This window comes from Lucilia cuprina, chromosome 2 (genome assembly GCF_022045245.1).
Source record: "Lucilia cuprina isolate Lc7/37 chromosome 2, ASM2204524v1, whole genome shotgun sequence".
Classification (NCBI taxonomy): domain Eukaryota; kingdom Metazoa; phylum Arthropoda; class Insecta; order Diptera; family Calliphoridae; genus Lucilia; species Lucilia cuprina.
Genome location: NC_060950.1, coordinates 52792011 through 52798438, shown reverse-complemented (window position 1 = coordinate 52798438; position 6428 = coordinate 52792011).

The following is a 6428-nucleotide window of genomic DNA, read 5'->3' as shown; positions in this document are numbered from 1 at the left end:
TGTATATATAAAGATTCTACAGATGGCGAAATGGCATATATTTTTTGTTACACATCATGGGTTTCATTTTGCTTTTATGACATTTTTGATGAGTTTTTATATTTTATTCATGCAACTGAAAATTTATTAATAATTTTTTCATTTTGTTTTATGCCATTTTTGAAATAATTGATATCAGTTATTTTTATTTTATTCATGCAATTTTCAATTCTTAATAATTTTGAATTTTTTATGCCATTTTTTCAATTATTTTTTAATAATTTTATTAAAAATGTTTCATTATTTTATTCATGCATTTTCTAATGAATATATATTTTTGAAGATACATACATATATTCTTGGAAATTTCATTTGAAAATATTATTACTGCATATTTTGCATGTACTGAAATTGTTGTTATAAACATGTTTCAAGCATTCCTTACAAACTCTGTATTTACATAAGTTGCATTTAGTTTTTTTCCTTTTAGAATCACCGCAATGACAACAAAATTGTGAATAATTATCTGTATTTAAAACTAATGCTGATTTTATAGTCTCTCTAAATTTATCTGGAGTTGGTAAGCTCAGAAATGATTTTCCAAGTAAGTAATATAAGGCATACATTACTACGAACACTCCGCAGCTGACACCATCTTTTTGCTTACTTCTATCTAATATTTTAACAAATTTCCACATTTTATATTCACTAAACGATATAAATTTATCGTAATGTTCTTCTCCAGTATTGTCGTATAAAGAATCAATGAAAACAAATTCTTTGGACTCTATATTTAAAACACATAAATTGAAATGTCCAAATTTCAAAATTGGTACAATTATAGCCTTTGGTTTAAGTAAAGCCAATTTATTAATTTCATTAATTTGACATGGTAAACTTACAACATTGGTACAATTTTCACTAATAATGCTAAGAATTGCACAATCTACAACAAAATTGGTTAACATGTTTCCTATTTTTAATGATTTAAAATCGTCAATATCCAATATGTTGTAAAAACCTATGTCTAATTGTTGTAAGGTTGGATATGTTTCCTTAAATAAGTCATTATATCTAAAAAGGAAATATTTAATATTAATTTCCTTTTTCTTTGTCTGATCATTCAGTTTTTTCGACAGACAATGTTCTTCTACCGTTTCAACTTGTGATATAACACACACTTCAATTTCAGTTTCTCTTATTTCATCTATCTGTTCTTGTAGCGCTTCTATTTGTGATATATCACTTACTTTAAGTTCATTCTTTTTTTGTTCATCAATATGTTTTCTCGATATACAATATTCTTGTTTAGTTTCGATCTGTTTTTCTTTCTTATCTTGCAAAATATCACACTCATATTTTCTGTTAACGTCATCGTGGTTTAAAATGAACTTTTTTGAAAGTTTAGCATTTGAAAGATGCTTTGGCTTTGTTGCTTTTTGTATCTTTGAATTTTTCTTATTCCACTCTTCTTCAGGCTGGGAATATTCTATTAAATCATAATCGTGTTCTTTTGATATTCTTAGCAATTTTTGTTTTTTATTTGTTTTATGCTTCCGCTTGCTTTCTAATATGGTGGATTTTGGTGCATCTTCCTGTTGCACATCAAACATATTATATTTGTATCGCAGTTCCTTTAAAGAACTTGCTGCATCTTTTCTGTCAATTTTTATAAAATCCCCTGGTCGGACAGATTTATCGTCGAGAAGAATATGTTTTTGTAAATAAAATGTATATTCAGCTGGAGCATTACTTATATGGTCGCCGGATGGATCTATTAAAATCCCCATAATATTGGTCCACATAGGTAGAAATGCGCAATATTTTACAAAAGTACCTTTTGAAGAACGAAAAAGTACCAAAAAGTTCCTTTTTATGGGTTCTCACTTAATCCAGTCCATACATACTTAATTTGATGTTTCTAGGTTCAATATTATAGAAATTTCAAAAAGTACCTTTTGAAGAACGAAAAAGTACCAAAAATTCCCTTTTATAGGTTCTCACTTAATTCGGGCTCTACATACTTAATTTCATGTTTCTAGGTTCAATATTATAAACATTTAATCGGTTTTCACTTCATACAGGCTCAACATGCTAAATTTCATGTTTCTAGTTTCAATATTATAGAAATTTCAAAAAGTACCCTTTGAAGAACGAAAAAGTACCAAAAAGTCCCTTTTATGGGTTCTCACTTAATCCGGGCTCTACATACTTACTTAATTTCATGTTTCCACGTTAAAAATTATAGAAATTTCAAAAAGTACCTTTTGAAGAACGAAAATTATCAAAAAGTCCACTTTTATAAGTTCTCACTTAATCCGGGCTCTACATACTTAATTTCATGTTTCCACGTTAAAAATTACCTTTTGAAGAACGAAAAAGTACCAAAAAGTTCCCTTTTATAGGTTCTCACTTAATCCGGGCTCTACATACTTAATTTCATGTTTCTAGGTTCAAAATTATAGAAATTTACAAAAGTACCTTTTGAAGAATGAAAAAGTACCAAAAAGTCCCCTTTTATAGGTTCTCACTTAATCCGGGCTCTACATACTTAATTTCATGTTTCTAGGTTCAATATTATAGAAATTTCAAAAAGTTCGTTTTGAAGAACGAAAAAGTACCAAAAAGTACCTTTTGAAGAATGAAAAAGTACCAAAAAGTCCACTTTTATAGGTTCTCACTTAATCTAGGCTCTACGTACTTAATTTCATGTTTCTAGCCAATAACAACGTAACGTAACGTGATGTTCTTTCTTTGCTTTGTGTTTATTAACAACTAGCTATACCCAGTGTGCTTCGCTACCCTCATCGTAATGGAATAAAAGAAATATCATTATTGTAAATGTATATATATCTGCAATATCAAAAATTCCCCTTTTAGAGAACTCTTTAAGTTTGATTTTATGATTCTAGTCTCAATATTACAGAAAATTAGAAAAAACAGTTGAAGAACGAAAAAGTACCAGACAGTGCCTTTTTATACATTTTCATTAAATCAGGATGACGCATGTTTAATTTTCAACCAGAAACCAAAAAAAATCGCATAAAGATTTTTATACAATCAGGAAGCTACATGTCCAATTTAATGTTTTTAGGTTCAATATTATAGAAAATTCGAAAAGTATTAGTAAAAGAACATAAAAGTACCAGAGTATGCTTTTTCAATTTTCGTTCAATTGGGATACTGCGTGTTTAATTTTATGTTTATATATTCAATATTTTAGAAGCCTCTAAAAGTACCAGTACCAGTGAAGTACGAAAAAGTACCAAAGGAGCTATTTTATTTAATTTCATGTTCCTAAGATCAATATTATAAAAAATTCAAAAAGTACCAGAAAATATTCCAGTTTAAATTTTCATTTACTCAAGTCCCTGATTGCTTTTAAAGATTCTAATTAACTCCGGGCTCCACATGCTTAATTTCATGTTTCTAGGATCAATATTATAAAAAACACAAAAAGTACCTTTTGAAGAACGAAAAAGTACCCTTTATAGGTTCTCACTTAATCCAGGCTCTAAACGCTTAATTTCATGTTTCTAGGTTCAATATTATAGAAAATTCAAAATGTACCTTTTAAAGAACGGAAAAGTACCAAAAAGTCCCCTTTTATAGGTCCTCACTTAATCCGGTCTCTATATGCTTAATTTCACGTTTCTAGGTTCAATATCATACAAAAATCCAAAAAGTACCTTTTGAAGAAGGAAAAAGTACCAAAAGTCCCCTTTTATAGGTTCTCACTTAATCCATCCTCTACATACTTAATTTCATGTTTCTATGTTCAATATTATAGGAAATTAAAAAAGTACCTTTTGAAGAACGAAAAAGTACCAAAAAGTCCCCTTTTATAGATTCTCATTTACTCCGGGCTCTACATGCTTAATTTCATGTTTCTAGGTTAAATTTTATAGAAAACTCAAAAAGTACCTTTTGTAGAACGAAACAGTACCAAAAAGTCTCATTTTATAGATTCTCATTAACTCCGGGCTCTACATGCTTAATTTCATGTTTCTAGGTTCAATATTATACAAAAAGTACCATTTGAAGAACGAAAAATTACCAAAAGTCCCCTTTTATAGGTTCTCACTTAATCCATCCTCTACATACTTAATTTCATGTTTCTAGGTTCAATATTATAGGAAATTCAAAAAGTACCTTTTGAAGAACGAAAAAATACCAGTCCCCTTTTATAGATTCTCATAAAAAGTACCTTTTGTAGAACGAAACAGTACCAAAAAGTCTCCTTTTATATATTCTCATTTACTCCGGGCTCTACATGCTTAATTTCATGTTTCTAGGTTCAATATTATACAAAAATCCAAAAAGTACCTTTTGAAGAACGAAAAAGTACCAAAAGTCCCCTTTTATAGGTTCTCACTTAATCCATCCTCTACATACTTAATTTCATGTTTCTAGGTTCAATATTATAGGAAATTCAAAAAGTACCTTTTGAAGAACGAAAAAATACCAAAAAGTCCCCTTTTATAGATTCTCATTTACTCCGGGCTCTACACACTTAATTTCATGTTTCTAGGTTCAATATTATAGGAAATTCAAAAAGTACCTTTTGAAGAACGAAAAAGTACCAAAAAAGTCCCCTTTATAGATTCTCATTTACTCCGGGGTCTACATGCTTAATTTCATTTTTCTAGGTTAAATTTTATAGAAAACTCAAAAAGTACCTTTTGTAGAACGAAAAAGTACCAAAAAGTCCGCTTTTACAGATTCTCATTTTCTACGTGCTCTACATGCTTAATTTCATGTTTCTAGGATTAATATTATAAAAAACACAAAAAGTACCTTTTGAAGACCGAAAAAGTACCAAAAAGTGCCCTTTTATAGTTTCTCACTTAATCCCTGCTCTAAACGCTTAATTTCATGTTTCTAGGTTCAATATTATAGAAAATTCAAAATGTACCTTTTAAAGAACGGAAAAGTACCAAAAAGTCCCCTTTTATAGGTCCTCACTTAATCCGGGCTCTACATGCTTAATTTCACGTTTCTAGGTTCAATATTATACAAAAATCCAAAAAGTACCTCTTGAAGAAAGAAAAGGTTTCAAAAAGTCCCCTTTTATATGTTCTCACTTAATCCAGGCTCTACATACCTAATTTCATGTTTCTAGGTTCAATATTATAAAATATTCAAAAAGTACCTTTTGATGAACGAAAAGTACCCTTTTATAGATTCTCATTTACTCCGGGCTCTACATGCTTAGTTTCATGTTTCTAGGTTAAATTTTATAGAAAACTCAAAAAGTATCTTTTGTAGAACGAAACAGTACCAAAAAGTCTCCTTTTATAGATTCTCATTTACTCTGGGCTCTAAATGCTTAATTTCATGTTTCTAGGTTCAATATTATACAAAAATCCAAAAAGTACCTTTTGAAGAACGAAAAAGTACCAAAAGTCCCCTTTTATAGGTTCTCACATAATCCATCCTCTACATACTTAATTTCATGTTTCTAGGTTCAATATTATAGGAAATTCAAAAAGTACCTTTTGAAGAACGAAAAAATACCAAAAAGTCCCCTTTTATAGATTCTCATTTACTCCGGGCTCTACACACTTAATTTCATGTTTCTAGGTTCAATATTATAGGAAATTCAAAAAGTACCTTTTGAAGAACGAAAAAGTACCAAAAAAGTCCCCTTTATAGATTCTCATTTACTCCGGGGTCTACATGCTTAATTTCATTTTTCTAGGTTAAATTTTATAGAAAACTCAAAAAGTACCTTTTGTAGAACGAAAAAGTACCAAAAAGTCCGCTTTTACAGATTCTCATTTTCTACGTGCTCTACATGCTTAATTTCATGTTTCTAGGATTAATATTATAAAAAACACAAAAAGTACCTTTTGAAGACCGAAAAAGTACCAAAAAGTGCCCTTTTATAGTTTCTCACTTAATCCCTGCTCTAAACGCTTAATTTCATGTTTCTAGGTTCAATATTATAGAAAAATTCAAAAATGTACCTTTTAAAGAACGGAAAAGTACCAAAAGTCCCCTTTTATAGGTCCTCACTTAATCCGGGCTCTACATGCTTAATTTCACGTTTCTAGGTTCAATATTATACAAAAATCCAAAAAGTACCTCTTGAAGAAAGAAAAGGTTTCAAAAAGTCCCCTTTTATATGTTCTCACTTAATCCAGGCTCTACATACCTAATTTCATGTTTCTAGGTTCAATATTATAAAATATTCAAAAAGTACCTTTTGATGAACGAAAAGTACCCTTTTATAGATTCTCATTTACTCCGGGCTCTACATGCTTAGTTTCATGTTTCTAGGTTAAATTTTATAGAAAACTCAAAAAGTATCTTTTGTAGAACGAAACAGTACCAAAAAGTCTCCTTTTATAGATTCTCATTTACTCTGGGCTCTAAATGCTTAATTTCATGTTTCTAGGTTCAATATTATACAAAAATCCAAAAAGTACCTTTTGAAGAACGAAAAA